The sequence below is a fragment of the Typopeltis vanoorti genome, chromosome 24 (assembly GCF_054136105.1).
Source record: "Typopeltis vanoorti isolate ZY-2024b chromosome 24, IOZ_Tvanoo_1.0, whole genome shotgun sequence".
Classification (NCBI taxonomy): Eukaryota; Metazoa; Arthropoda; class Arachnida; order Uropygi; family Thelyphonidae; genus Typopeltis; species Typopeltis vanoorti.
Genome location: NC_143572.1, coordinates 44,266,279 through 44,283,130, shown reverse-complemented (window position 1 = coordinate 44,283,130; position 16,852 = coordinate 44,266,279).

The window sequence follows — 16,852 nt, the reverse complement described above, 5'->3', positions numbered from 1 at the left end:
AGAGTTCTTCTCAGCGGCAGGGTGAGCCTGTTACTGAGGGGAACAACGCTGAGTTTTTGGAGTTTGACCTGTACTTGAACATTCAATAAAGATCGAAACCGGTTGGAAGCTTGGGTGATGAATGGCAATGCTGTAGCCCATGACGTTTTAAGTGAGGTTTGGCTGTTGCTGTCACCCAGGACCTGGGGGGTAACGAATGGCAATGTTGTAGCCAATGAAGTTAAATGAGGCACGGCTGTTGCCGTTATCCCTCAGATGACATATGAGCAGCTCTGCTCGGTGGTGGGGTGAGCCTGCCACGGGTAGAGCCAACGCTGAGAGTTCTTCTAAGTGGCAGGGTGATCCTGTTACTGAGGGAAAGAAGGCCGAGATTTTGGAGTTTGACCTGTACTTGAACATTCAATAAAGGTCGAAACCGGTCTGGGTAGTGACCCTTCCCATAATATATAACATCATACATGTCCGCTAGGAGATGTGTTTTACATTATGACAAATACTAAGGATAGTGATCAGAGCTTACGCCACCTTTACTACGAGTTGCCCCTGAAATGAAAGGTTTGCTGACGCTAGGATCGGCCGAAACGTTTATAGTTTCTATCTATATTCGGCATGAAACTCTTGTAGTTTCTCTATTCTGCTATGAAATAATGTTGGATTCAATTATTCAAAATTATTCAAATTACTTAATTTGAATAATTTTGCATCGCCGAAGTGGCTTTCTCTTTTGGCTCTCTTTTTCAGTAGTTTATTTTTATTTCTCATTCTTGCTCTCATAGTCATATCAGTATTAGCTGTAATTCGAAACACACAAAGCAAATAGACTTTTTTTTGAAAAAAGCGTGTCAGCGAGATTAGCTTATTTCTAGTCAAATTTCGTTTTATTTATTTTGCAAACTATAAGTGATTTAATAATTTTAAAGATAGAAAATATGCTACAACAAACCACGTTTTTTTTAAAAAAATATTTTATTTCATAATTTAAAAACTTTAAGTTATGAATTACTACCGACTAAAAATACAACACAATGGAAAACAATAAGGAATGTAGTCAAAGATCATTTCTTATCTCGATGTCTTCAAATAAATGTTCAACACTGAACGGTGGCATAAACAGTCATAGCCTTTGGGATGTTAACGATCGCGTCTAAATGAACTCGTGTGAGACAACAGTAATATTTAACAGCACAAAATTCAAGGGTTCATGTTTATGGAGGTGGTCATAACGTCCATGGTTTAAAAAAAAAAGATACAAAAAAACCTAATAATCAGACAATATCTTTTCCAGCAGATTATCTCATATTGCTGGTCTAACCTACTGATGTCTTTAAAACCTCAATAATTTTGTCCAAAATATGAAATATTTCGGGAATATGCAATGAAAAAGCCAACATTGATTCAAAATTATATCAATTCATTCAAGTAGAAGCCAGAAAAAAAAAACCTAGGGAAAAAAAAACATTAAGAAGAAGGAAACCGCTGCACGCAACCACGAATAACCTCTACAAGTTTAGATTGTCCGAAACAACATGGAAGGAAGTGAAGGAGGTTATTGTATCCTTATTGGTAGAGATGGTGTTAAGAAAGAAGGCTGTTTCATAGTGCACCCTTCCTGTTCACATAATAAGGCTGAGCAATTTGATCAGATTGCTTTCTTTTTTATCTGCAGGAAAGTAAGCTCATAAGGGTTTTCACCCGACACGATGGGGGGGGGGGGTGGGGGGGGGGGGGGGTGGGGGGGGGGGGGGGTGGGGGGGGGGGGGGGTGGGGGGGGGGGGGGGTGGGGGGGGGGGGGGGTGGGGGGGGGGGGGGGTGGGGGGGGGGGGGGGTGGGGGGGGGGGGGGGTGGGGGGGGGGGGGGGTGGGGGGGGGGGGGGGTGGGGGGGGGGGGGGGTGGGGGGGGGGGGGGGTGGGGGGGGGGGGGGGTGGGGGGGGGGGGGGGTGGGGGGGGGGGGGGGTGGGGGGGGGGGGGGGTGGGGGGGGGGGGGGGTGGGGGGGGGGGGGGGTGGGGGGGGGGGGGGGTGGGGGGGGGGGGGGGTGGGGGGGGGGGGGGGTGGGGGGGGGGGGGGGTGGGGGGGGGGGGGGGTGGGGGGGGGGGGGGGTGGGGGGGGGGGGGGGTGGGGGGGGGGGGGGGTGGGGGGGGGGGGGGGTGGGGGGGGGGGGGGGTGGGGGGGGGGGGGGGTGGGGGGGGGGGGGGGTGGGGGGAGCGTACCTGCAACTTTGTTGTGCAGATAGCGATTTATCTGTAGACAAAATAGTTCGTTCTACCTATTTTTTTCACAAGAACGATGACCACATTTTAATATAGATCTTCTTAACTATAAAATTTCATTAAATTTCATCCAGCCTGAGCGGAATTATTAATATTATTTCTAAACTTTACCAAAATTTTCTACTAAAAGTGATCCTATTGAAACTAAAACTCAACCAAGAAGACTTCTTGCGCGTTTTACAAATTCCGATGTTTGCGCGCATTCCACTAAGTCAGAGTTATTGCGATATAAAATGTCGACATGTCGATCCCTCGTAGCTCCGAATATAACTGACCTTCAAAATGGACAAATTTCAGCAAACTTTTGTGAAAGGTTCAAATACTGAATTGAGTAAAATTCATCCCTTAGAACCGGAGTGTGGAACCCCCTTAGTTCAGTCGGTATAAACGAAGCGTTTGAGTAAGAAAGTCCGGGTTCACTTTCAACTGAAGAATTGTTCAGTGCTCTTCAGCTGAAGACGAATTACTCGGTCTCCCATGGGGATGGTGGGTTTTATTCCCGGAAACGCGGATTTCTTTCCTCAAACAGATGGTTTCCCAGCAACACACACGTTTCTACGGATATAAACACCGGATGAAGAAGACAATGGGAAACCATCTTGTTCGCTAATCATTCCTTCGTAAATTAGCATTGCTACCCCGTCAACCATTCGGTTTTGGAGAGAGAGAGAGGGGGGTGATAAACAGGAATAATAATTATTATAATAATTAAGACATTTTTACATAATCTTTTCCAGATTGTGTAAAACACACGAAAGGCATATACTGACCAAAAGGATTATCCATAAAAAAAATAATAAAACAAAATGACCGCACACTTCTACATACATATATAAAGGGAATATCATGCTAAGCTTCAATTGCATCACACGTTAATCCATTAAAAATAACAGTTCTTCTTCATAAATCCACTTCACATGTCTTATAATTCGTTTTTCGGAGAACGTTTCATTCGATGATTTGTAGTCTCGATGAAATGCCTTTCCGGTAATTGTGTATTCGATTAATTGCTTTTGTTTCTAGGGATTGCCATTCGATTAATTGCTTCTTGGATTAACTGCTGTTCGATGAACTGTTTTTCGATTAATTGTTTGTTCGATAAATTGTCTTTCAATGAATTGTTTCCCGTGAATTTTCTGAATACCGGGAAAACAGTTTGGGGACGACAGTTCCAAAGAGGTGGATGGAAGAAAGGAAGCAGATGAGAAGTTAGTTCAGTGTATTCAGAGGGTGGACAGCGTATGGATGCTGGCCAGTGGCTGCTCTAGTTCTTGCATGGTTAGAAGAAAATGGAAGAATGATAAAAGCCAATTCAGAGGAGTAATTCCCATGAACGTATCTATAGAAACAGTGAAAAATAGAACGCCTGTGATAAAGTGATTGAAGGGAGTTGAGGCAAGGGTCTTCAATTAAGTGGATTGACCTCTTCTAAATATCATCAAGAATTCTTAAGAGAGGTCTTTGGTGCTCCACCTCAAATGTGGGAACAGTACTCCAAGGTTGGACGATCTCAGACTTACAAAGTGTTAGGAGTAGAGAAGAAGAGAAGTAACGTTTAGAATCGAAATGAACACCAAGCGTTTTAGAGGATAAGCACGCATTTTTGGCAGGATAAAGTGGAGGAGACAGTCAAACTAAAAAGAGAAAGTTGGTCTTGAAAGGAAATTGGAACATTATCGAAAATGAGAAGGAATGAGTAGGATTTTTCTTGCGAGTAATAATGCAGGCTTGATAGGAAAGGTGGCATTGAAATCTACTAAATTGTCTTCGCACCATTTCAGGATGCTGAAGAAGCAAGCATTAAAGTCATGGAAGTTCAGGAAGTATCTAGCATTAGAGTACTGCAGGGTTTATCGAATGAGGAAGAGGAATGAAGAATACTTTGGTCGACAAAGTTGTGAATAGGATGTGAAGTCAGAGAAAGGAGGTCATTGATGTAAAGGAGGAAGAGTGTAGAAAGCGCAGAAACCCGAATGACTCCAGCATTCATGAGGAAATATGATGAGAAGTAGTCGACAATCTAAACACAGAGCGTAGGACGAAGGAGGCCTTAGGTGCCAGACACGACCAAATGCCTTTGAAATATCGAGAGCGATGACCTAAGTTTCTCCAAATCTTTCCAAAGCCTGTGTCCAAAGATGGGTGAGATTAGCTAATAGGTCAGTTGTAGAACGAGAATGGAAAAATTGGTATTGTGATCACTAATTAATTGTGAATCTCCAGGCAATGAAGAAACTGGTTGTTGGTAACCTTCTCCTTTACTTTTGAAGTTACTGCGGTGAGAACGAATGAGTTAATAGTTAGATGGTTGGCTTTGGTCTCCCTTTTTGGATATAGACTGGATGTGGGCTTGCTTCCATGCTGTTGGGAAGATGCCAATAGAATATGATAAATTATATACGCGATACGGGATGGATGTCAGTTGTGGAGCACAAGTCTTGAGAACAACTGAGGAATACCATTTGAACCAAGAGCCTTATTAATATCAAGGTTAATGACGGTTTTCCTAATATCCTTTTGCGAAAGGAGAAATGCATAGACATATTGTGGTAGTATGGGACTACTTTGGTCATCTAGGCAGAATCTGTGGGAGAATACTGATGCCGATAGGTCTGCTTTTCCTTGGGTGAGGTTACTATGGTTGTGTGATCAGGATGCAAGAGAGGTGGCAACAGGGAAGGGTAGAAGGCTTTCTGCCAGTTGAGCGGGGGCAAGTTTATTGCATTTCATTTTTATTAAGTCTGCTTTGGAATTGTTGATTTTTTACATGTTTCTGGCTGTTGTGTAAGTTGAATGAGAAGTTGGAGTTTTTTGCTTAACCCATTGAACATAAGCTGCATTTTCATCATGAATTGCAGAAGCCTTCTTTTTGTTTTTTTTTGGAGAATCTGGGATTGAATACAGGACGGGATTTTGCAGTGGAGTGGAGAATGAAGGCTCTCAATCCTGTGAGGATTATTATTATTATTTTCCATTATTAATTCAGTGCAGGTGTTTGGATCGGAAAACAGGAAAGCAAGATACGAAACTGAAATTGGCTTGGAAGAGAACAAACTTTAGAGATGGAGACTTGAATAAGACTGCGGTCAGAATTGCCAAGGGGGAAGCAGACATCCGAAATGTATTTGGAGGGAGCTACTTAAGAAAGGGCTAAGAATATTGGTAGAAAATATTAGGATTGTGTGGTATTCTGGGTGGTAGATTGACTATTTGTGTTAGATCGTGACTGATGGCAAATGATTCATCTTCCTTTGCAGTACGAACTGTGACGGTGGAGTAGGGGCGCCAGTTTGCATTATGGACATTGAAGTCTTCAAAGGGAATAATCTCACAATTTGGTAATAGGTCCGCTATTTTTTTCTTATTATGTTTTTTTTTGTATTTTTAGTTAAAACGTTAATATTCTTTGATGGACTTTGATGTGCAGTGTCGTTGATTCAGGAAACAAAGAGAAGAGGCAGGCAACTGGGTTGATGGGACTCGTGTACATTTCTCACACGAAGGGGGTGGTGCCCATGCTCCAGTTCAAGTGGGGACTCGGGAAGCGTCCCCTGCACACTATCATCCGGTCTCTTTCCAAGCACGACCTGGCAGGGTAAACGGCAGCAGGATTTTTCGCCAACTGATCGAAAAACCTCCAACAGATGCGTTACCTTGGGTTCTGTTCCACGCACTATCTGGCACGTAACAGAATATAAGCTGTTATATAAAGAATAAAAATATTTAAGTTATTATTTAAAAATTGTTTATTTAAAATTATCTGATTTTTTATTTACTTTTAAGTTCCTTGACAGCATTCCAATCATCCGCTAACGCCTTTTACTCCCTTATGGGGATTAAGCGTGGCTGTTTTAGCTCTCTCAAAGTGATGAGAATAGTCGTGACTGGCTAACGATAGAGGTGCCCTCTGTCGTTTGAAATTTAAACTAAAGTATTTGAGATAAATGAAAGTACAATCTTGAAAAGAGAATTTTAAACCACTGACATTTCAGTTGTATTTTAGAATGTCACGTGGAAACTTCGAGTTAATGAGGCATTTATCGATAACAAGGAGTCATACGTAAGAACAGTCGTTTTTTGCCTGAAGGACACATCTATTGTTCTTAGAATTTCTAAAGAGCGGGTACTCACCTTGCCTTGACCCTGTCACTCATTCAGATGCAGGACAAACGCACGCTGGATTACGACGAACACTCGGTAGGTGCATGATAAGTTAATTTAATTTTTCAGTTTAACTTTCTGACATACGATCGCTACTGCATTAAGAGGAATTTTGCTCTCTCTCTCTCTCTCTCTCTCTCTCTCTCTCTCTCTCTCTCTCTCTCTGTCTGTCTGTCTGTCTGTCTGTCTTTGCGTAGTCCTTCAGAAGCAACAGCTTGAAACAGCGGTCAGGCCAATGAAAGCTAATTTAGGCTCGAATAAAATTAAAATGCAAACACGTGCGTTCCTTAGTGTACCTCGTGTATTTTAAGTAGTGTAAACTAAGGCAGATCCAGTCTCGAAGTCTTTGTTTTCATTAGCCTCTGCTTTTTTATTTGGTTATAAAATATGGATGGATCCATTATATTCTCCATTTTTACATCATGTTACGCCAAATTGAAGCTTTCCGCTTTATAAGTCTGCAATTATAATTTTAATATTTTCACTTGTAGCTTCAAAATAGAAATAAATCGATCCGAAATTGGGAAACACTTAAAAAAATTATAAAAAACGAAAAGCACACAAGTGCCGTTGTTGTTGTTCAAGAAGACTTCTTATAAGAAATGACCACTAGGGGGCAGATAAGTCATGTAGAAGGTATGTATGATTCACATTTTAAATCAAGGGCTGAGCAAAATTCGGAATCTTCAAGTAGCCCAAAAAATTAAGGCTGATCATTCAATTTTAAACTTTTGTAAAACAAGACAAGTAAATGAGATTATATCTGGATTAGTCGCTGAAGATGAAATCTCACTTCGAACGGTTGCCAGTAGTTCTTTAATGTGCAAATCCATTTAAAACTACCAAAGACCCAGTCAGATATCTTCATTTGGAGATCTGGGAACATAAAAATAAAGCGCAAATATCAGCAGAATCCGATTCCAAATATTGTGGGCTTACGATGCAAGAATTTGGAATAATTTTGAAACACATACTGTGGCTATAATGACAGATGGATGCAGAAATTTGGCGTGGGAGCTTAGTTGAAGATTTACTCTGGCACAGATCGGTCGATCTTTACAGGAGGTTCTTTGAGAACATTTCACGGAAGCTAAAATGATGAGCCTTAGCTTCCCACTGCAGTGCCACCCCGTTCACCTATCTTACCCCCCCCCCCTGTGATTTCTGTCCTGAGGATTTCTCAAAGGCCGGATTTATTGGTCATACTGATAACTTGCCAACGATGAAAGACAGTGTGGGACATCGGTCCCAACCGACAGCGTTCTGCCGTTGAACGCACTGTGCAAAGGATGCAGTTTCAGTCATACATTGAACAGTAAAGCCTGTGAATGCATTAGGAGGTGAATAAAAATGTGTTATTTATGCTTTTGTCGCTTTTCTTCTCCTTACACACAGAAAAATTACATCTATATTCGGTATAATCATACAGCGTCCCCTGGTCGTGAATTTTAGAACAACTTTTTTTTTCTCAGAATACCTCTTCCGTATATCGCACAATGTATTCCTGTAAAGTTTTGCAACATTTAGATCACTGGGCGGCCCTCCACGAGGCCTAAAAAACCTCAATCTTGATCACCCTGTACTTGCTGGATTTCTCAAGATATGGTCTGGATATTACTAACACCATGTTCCATCGTCACGACGTCCACGTGGAGACAAGCCATGAGAAGAGTTCATAATCAATATTCCACAATCCTGATATCATTTTTAAGACTCTCCTTTGCACTTTCTCCACTGCATCAGAATCACAACGGAAACCAGGAGACCAGACCTGTGCACAATAGTCCAAGTGAGGTCTTATCAAGGCCTTGTAAAGAGGCAAAATAACATCCTTATCTTTATACGTGAACGTTCGTTTCAGCATTGCAATTATCTTTTGAGTTGTGTTTGCAATCTTTGCCACATGACCCCTGAACTTCAACTTCCTATCTATTAACACTCCAAGATCCCAAGCTTCATCAGATTCTTCTACCATAATCCCACCAATATAATACGACATTCGATATCTAATCACGCCGAAGTGAATGACTTTAAATTTACTGACATTGAACTGACACCCATTTTCCCATGCCCACAATTCCAGCTTATTCAAATCACTCTGAAAAGACTGCATATCAGCAGCATTCATGATTACCTTACCTACCTTTGCATCATCAGCAAATAGCTGCATGTCTCTTGTCTAATCATTCCCAATATCATTAATGTACAGATTGAATAACAGTGAACTAAGCACTGATCATTGTGGTACACCAGTGGTTATTTTTTATTTTATTTATTTATTTATTTTTTTATTAATCTTTGTACTGGTTATGGGCAGTACCACCCTTACATCACCTACAGATATCTAGTCCAGAGACTTGACATAGGCCTAAACCTTTGCAAGTGTTTTACCCTATGCCTGTTCGAGTTATCATTGTAGTCATTCTCTGGCGGCATCGCCATCCTACCAGTGTGCCCTGTAGGGCCCCTCAAGGAAAGAACTTTCACATCCTTCTGCGTAAGCCCAAGCTATTTTAGTCATTATCCATATCTGCACTCCATACGCAATATAAAGAGATGGTGGCGCTGATAAACCTCGGAGTTGCCCCATGCTCCTCCCTTATCTTACTAACTAGATCTTGGTTATTCTTATAATAGTTTACCTTATTATTATGGCTAGAGGCTAGTAGGTGCCCTGTTCCCACCACCTGGGCATCAACTACCCAAACATCGCCATCTCTTTTAATCACCAAGTCTGGCTTACGCAAACCCGCGGAGGTCCTATAATTTGGTCCCACCTCGGTCTCCCAACCTTTGTTCTCAAAGCGGTTGTTCAGAGTGGAGACCACCGCGTCATGCGGGTTCGAGTAGGCAGGGCATTGATCTTCGTCCTGATAATGTCAATATACTCGAACTCAGGGAGGAGTCTCGTGCCATCCCTTACCTAACATTCTGGGGAGGCACCAGATATGACTCTATTAAAGGCGCACCAACTACAGAATAGTGCAACAGAGATGCCCATCTCTTGTGTTCTGCGGGTGCTGACTCGATTAAAGTACCTTGATAATGGGACCAGCCTTTAGCCCGCCTAAAGTCTTCTTGTAGTAATGGGCTATAGAAAGCTTCTCTGCAGATGGGGGAAGAAGATAGTTCTAACTGCGCGATTCTGGACAGCCGCAGGCAAGGGATCAGCCATCTAAGTGATGGAACCCCAAGCCTACCATCCTTCCCCCTCGCATGGAAATATGCAGTAGGAGTGTCAGGCGGCAGTCGGAGCCATGATCTCACTGCTGAACGGATAGCCCTGTCCATTCGGGACAGTACCGAGATATATGTCCTACCAAGTACCAACTTGTGGTAAAAGTAGGAGATAATAGGAAAGGAGAAACAGTCAGTGCTGGGGCATGAGAGGAGCTTTCCTCAAAGAAGCGATTTCAGCTTCTCGGATAGAAGGGACATAAGACCTTCCCTTTCGGGTGAACATAATACCGAGGTATCTCCACTCTTCCAGGATGGTCAAAGCATGCAACGGCCTCCCGTGCAGGGAAAATTCTATTATCACGACCAGAGGGGACAAGAGCTAAAGAGCAAGACTTCTCTACATTAATAGAATAGAGAAAAAGTCAACTGCCCGGTCAAGGAGTTCCTGCAAGCTTACTTTAGTAGAGGCTACGAGAATAAAATCGTCCGCAAAGGACGATTTTATTCTCGAAGTTGCACGGGACCCTGTAGTAATAGTGATGGAGCTACCCAAGCATAGCTCCATAACATAGGAAAGAAAAGCTTCTGGACATCCAGCAATTGACAGCGCTCGAAGGAGAGCAGGAAGGGGAGACGCTATCAAAGACCTTTTGGAGGTCCAGCGACGCCATGTATAGAGGCTTAAGATGGCGTCGGGAATCAGAGAGAAGAGAAGAGAAGAAAGAAGATAGATATTCTCGGCACAGCCGTCCGAAGGAACAAAAGGTCTCTGTCTATAATCATGCTGTAAGTCGTTTAACTAAGATTTTATGATACAGTCCAAGTAACACGGGGGAGATGGTAACAGGTCTAAAGTGTGATGCACAGCTTGAAGTTTCTTTCTTCGGAATGAAGATAGTTCTTGAAGCACGTAAGTATGGTGGTATTACTTTAGTGGAAAGGAGAATGTCCACTAAGTCTTGAAGAATCTTCAACGGCACCTTCCGAAGCCTAGACGCAGGAAAGCCATCAGGTCCGGAGCAGGAGAAATCTTGCAGACTCACATCCCCATATACCACTTTTTGATATCTATCAGTCAGTATCCATGCTAATATTGTTTAACCCAAACTCATTTTCTCCAATTTATGCAGCAGTCTTCCATGCTGTATTCTGTCAAAAGCCTTAGCAAAATTCAAAAGTATCATGGTGGATCCGTTTCCCTTGTCTATTCAAGTGGTATAGAATGTTTGCCAGTTGCTACAAACACGACCTTCCCTTAGTAAACCCATGTAGTTTATTGGAAAGTGGATATTCTCTCTCAACCCATTTCTGAATGAGATCACTAATCAACTTTTTCACAATCTTCACCACCACTCCTGAGATACTGTATGGGTGATAGTTGGATAGATTGGTCTATGCACCACCCTTGTGCAAGGGGAATACAATACATTCTTTCCACTCTTGTGGAATCTACCCTGTTCGGAGACTCAAATTGTATCGTTTGGTGAAAGGAATAGATAGTTCGGGTGAACACTCTTTTAGCATCCGTGCTGATATCCTGTCAGTCCCTATTCATTCTTTCTTTTACTTAGAGCATAACGATACAATTCTTTGGCTTGATGGTTAAATTGCAGAGCCAGATTCTTTTCATACTCAAACTTTGTTTTCCGTAGAAGACTTGTGGCTCTTCTGGTCTGCTACGTATAACGTTCATAACTGACATCACTTTATGCACACCGTATTCCTTGCACATCATCCTTTTCTTACGAATCTCTTGCTTAATAAGATTATACATCCATTTAACTCCTACTTTATTTATTCTTCGAACTCTCGAGACACATTCTGATATCACATCATTCAAGGTGCTGTTTAAATGCTTCCCATGCACTGTCGATATTCTTCCCATCCATCAACCGATCCCATTCCACTGAACTCAGTATACTCCTCAGTTGGTCATAATTTCCTGCTTTTTAGTTCAGCATGTAATTTCTGAATGGAACATTCATAAACTTAGTCACTTCCCAAGTGAGTACCGCAAGATCACTGTCACCAACCGGAGGCAGAAGAGTTACGTCTTTAACTAAAACGCCCTCTGACACTATAATCAAATCTAACACTCTTTGACCTCCGGTTCCTTTTGTCACATGCTGGGTGAGGAAGTTGTCCCGCAACAGCTCAATAAATGCAATTTCATTCTTCTCATGATATTCTGCTGCTACCCAATCAATATTTGGATAATTAAAGTCTCCCATTATGATTATTCTTTTCACTCTCATCTTTTCTATTTGGTGATGCATTTCTCCGTCACTAGTAACTGATCCACCAGGTATGTAACAACACCCCCACTATGTAATTGATCTTGTTAGATTCCACCTCACACCAGATGGCTTCAAACTCACTGGCACATGAAATATTGTTAGTAGTACTACACTCATTGTTCTCAACTCTAACTGGATTTAAGTCATCGGATATCATTAGCAGCCCTTCTCCCCTATTCTGTAGGCATTAGATCTCGCTAATGCCTACAATCTGAAGTCCCAACATATTTTGATTAAGGCAACAAACTCTACCCCTTTGTTTCTGATACTCCTAACATTCGTGTAAATAATAATCTACCCGCACTTTCTTTTGATTGTTTTCAAAGTCGTCCAGTCTTTGGCAAAATATGATGCTGTAATGTGCTTTAGAGGACTTGGTGACATTTCGTTAAAATGATATCGGTTTCTAACGTTTATTATGGGCTTTTGTAGAGTGAAAAGAGTTTGTCGGTGTTATTACAGAGGTCGCGTTTTTTTTTTTTTTTTTGCATTTATTTGCATTTTCGTAAAATTTATATATTTAAATGTATCTGCTTTTATTTCCTTTATAATCGATTACAGCTTTCAAATCAAATTACAACTTTTTTTTTGATATCTGTTATGTTGTCATTTACTTAAGCTTGTCAATTACATTAAAGTTACTTGAAATTACAACGGATTAATGTGTTAAGTTCTATATTTTCACTTGATATACTGTATGACAAGTTCAAGGCAAAATGGTATCACTCTCACAACTGCACAGCTGGCTAACGACAGTACTGCCATCTGTTGTTTGAAATGTAGGCTAAACAATTTCATGTAAATGAATACCGTGAAAAGAAAATATTGACGCACTAACAGTTGAGAATTAATTTGAAATCGCGTGCAGAAACTTTAAGTCAATACGGTATTTATTTATTCAATATCACCGAGTCATATTCACCGAACAAGATTGGAGAATGTTTTCGCTTGAAGGGCAAGTGCTATTTTTCAAGAGCGCGTGCTAATCTTCTCTTCACACTGTCATTCATTCAAATACACTACAAAATGGAAGGGTAATGAGAGCAATGGAAACGAGTGAACACCTTGAATTTTTGTTGGCATCCATTTAACGTGGATGCGAAGTATTTAAATCGAGTGCGTGGGAATGTTTGAACATGGGAGTGTGTAATTAATATTCCATCTAACTAGTAGAACGAAGAAGGAAGCGCGCGAAACGGTAAACGAAGACCAAGGTCTTCTCATCTAATAATAATTTTTAAAAAATGTTGATAGGACGTTAAAAAATAACGTAAACGTAATCATGTCGTGCTGTCGTAATACCTGTTGATGGTAAATGTCCGGAAACTGATATTGATGAAGACCTATCATCAATATCAGTAACTAATATTGACGTCATCAATAACTGATGATGACGTATCATCTTTTTTGTGGTAGAATCTCATTTTTGCACCACACAGAATACACAAAATCGGGTGGTAATTATTTGGTGCGAACGAAGTGAATTTCTTGTTGTACAAAGTGTGACGTCACACACCTACATTCTTTAAATTACACATGGGGATTTGCGACAATACCCACAGTCGCAATGACGTCACAATAAAACTTTATAAGTACTCGATACATAAGGCGTTCAGAGCATAGCGAAAACAATGAGTTTCATCTTAAGTGTTATTCGCTTGAAATATTCTACATTGAATGTTTTTTAATTTATGTAGATCGTAGTTTAGTATTCTCTACTAAACTACGATCTACAAGGGAACGATGTGTCTACCTTCCACGGCTACAGATGATTTTTTTTTTTTTTTGAGAAAACGCCACTTGTGGTGATTTGGAGCCCTTAGCAGCTCCAGGAGGTACACCGTGGAAAAGAAGAAGCGGAAAGCACGCGTGTTGGGCCGAAAATTCCCATTGCGGGGACAGAGTAAACCGTCACGTGTGGGTTTGGTGGGGTTGGCTAAGCACTCCACGAAACTATGCCTGAACGTGCTTGCGCGGGTGGGTTGGAGAAGGGCAGCATGTTTGGGATGCGATCTCATTTATTGCGTTGCGTGTGGAGAGGTCGAGGGGGAATCATCGGGATGGAAATCTTTTCGCTTCACACCCTTTCACGGATTTACTTCCGTTTTTTTTTTTTTTTTTTTTTTTTTTTTTCAATGCCCACTTACAAAAGGTAACTTATTATACTGTGGTATGGGGTCTGTCTCAGAGGGTTGGTCTCAGACTGAACATTAGACTGTTGCACGTTGGAAGAATCCATCGAATTTTAAATTAAATCGATTTCGTTGCACATTTCTTAATTAAATAACAAAATAAAACGTAATTCGAAACTTTGGCTTAGTTTAATTATATCTGTAAGTTAAATATGACGACCGAAAATCAATAGACGGATCTAGTATAAAGGTCAACAAGGTCCACCAAAAGAGAGCCACGACTCATCAGGGTTTCGCTGCTCTCCCTTATAAAGGCGACTTTGCAAAATCCGATTTTGAGGTATTACGCGGGTCAATCGCTATACCCAGTGAGCAACAAAATGTTACAAAGTTGTTTTTAATGTAAATATCACGTAAGAAAGGTTGCGCGTATACACATTATGCATCGAGATCTAAGGAAACGGCAAAATTACCTTTCAAAAATGAATTAAATCGACTCACTCTAAAATCAACAGTAAGTTATGAAAACATTTATTTATATATTTGAAAAGAAATAACAGTTTTTGTACTTCTAAATTCACATTAATGTTGAAACCAACCGCTTCGCGTACCCATTTAGGTGGGGTGTACCTGCCGTGGCTTATGCACCCCGGACTACAAATTTCACGTCAATTTGAACGTATGATTGCATTTTATTGATGATGTATGAAAGTTTTTAAAGTGCTTCGCGCATCAGCACTCATCTTAATTGATCCAATGCAATTAATTGCAGGATAACATTGAACGCTTTAATTTATGATTAATATAAATATAATATGGAAAGCCTAAAAGTCAATGGAAGTCAACAGCTGTGCTCCACGCGCGCAGATTATCATCGGCAAATATTAGAGTGAGACACGGATAATTTGAATTTTGATACGATTTTTAAATCCAATCATGTAATACGCACAGAAATCGGAAAAAGTAATCGCTTGGGAAATTATAATTTTTCTCGATTGAACCAAAGAAAGGCTGAAATAACACTTATTACGCAAAAGTCCAACCTACTTCGACTTAATCATTCAATCCCAGAAAGCTCTGACTGAAAACGGGGCATTGAGTAGATCGTCGACACTGTTTCTCAAAAAAAGTTATAAATTATTTATAGCAAATCACTTGTCTCTCTCTATCGGTGTTCTAAAAACGGCAGTTCACATTTTATGTACGCAAAACAGATCAACGTCAGAAAATAAAAACATCAAACTCATGACAAATGACAGCGTTCAATTGGATTTGTTGACACAACAACCAATCGCAGCCTGGAGGTGCTATTGTCTCAGCGCACACTTTTCCTCGTTTTCTGGGTGGTTTTCAACCACTAGAACGCTAAGAATTTGACCCTCTGCGTCAAATTTAAGACATAAACATTTTTCTTACAAAAGTATCAAGGACTTCTAGAAGGGGGAGGGGGGGGATTGAGCGTTCAGGACTTTCGGCGACATTTGGGCTCAAAGGGTCAGTCGTCCGAGTCGTTTAATGTGGACTTTTTCGACCTGGAGGCGAGTTAACCGGTAGCGTGGTTAACTCCCCACTCAACTAACTGACCGCTAAACTAACAGTTTTTCCTCCTTCCTAGAAAATCGATTTTTCTTTCCTAAAGCAAGCAAACCATCGTGAAGAATTCACCAACCAAGAGGTGTTAAACGTGGGGCTATTTAGCTCCGTTGACGGTAGTTCGAACCTCGTATAGAACTTACCTATCAGAGAGCGACGCCTGAAAGCGTTTCGACTTCAAGGTTTTAAACTCCATTCGGTAATTAAACTCCATTCGGTGTCGTGTAATCAAATTTTAACCGTCAATCCCCAAACAATGACGGAAAAATCATGAACAACGGGAATTATATAAATAAATTAAATAGGATGATACGTCAGTAATGTGTACCGGGATACACGCATCTGTCGATTGAAATTTAAACTAAAACAATTTGAGGGAATGAAAACAAAATCGTGACGCCTGCGTAGCTTATTGGAAGAGGCACGTAACTCCCACGGCGCTCCATCGCCTGAAGAGAGAGCGTCGTATGTTCAATTCTAGTCACCGACTACAAGTACTTTTACTACACCTTTTTTCGACAAGTTCCCGAGTTAGTTGATCTCTTGCACGGGCAAGCAGGATTTTCGTCCTGCAAACTCAAGAAAATCGACCGTAGAACCCACACCATTTTCAGACAGAAAACATAGTGTTAGGATTAGGGACCACAAGACGGCGGAACTTGTCAGTCGCCTCTCTTCACCGGATTTCGTACATAGTGAGTGATAATCTTGGGCAGCTTTCTCTGATTGGCTCCCAGTGGAGATTTAACTGTCCACTCAGTCTCCAATAGTTAGATAAGGCCAAACGGGTCGCGCTGACTCCCTATACGGGAATAAAAGGCGTGAGATGATTTTTTTATGAAAACAAAATCTTGAAAGTAGAATATTGATCCACTAACCCTTGAAAAGTATTTTGAAAGAGGATGCCGAAATTTCAAGCATAAAAGGCATTTATGTCATCGATACCATTGAGTTATATTAATGCAACAAGACGGGAGTGTATAAACCTTTCTTTCGAAGGAAATGTATTATTGTTCCGATAATATGTTCAAAAGCGCGTGCTAACCTTACCTTGCCACTGTCATCACTCATTCAGATACAGGACAAACCCGAGTGGAATAACAGGAACGGAAACCAGTAACCAACGAAGCACAATTTAAGGCGGATAGGAAGCCTTAAAATGGAGTGTAGGAGAATCTCCGTATTTGTGTTATCACCGCACTCTGTTTTCTTCTGTCTGCA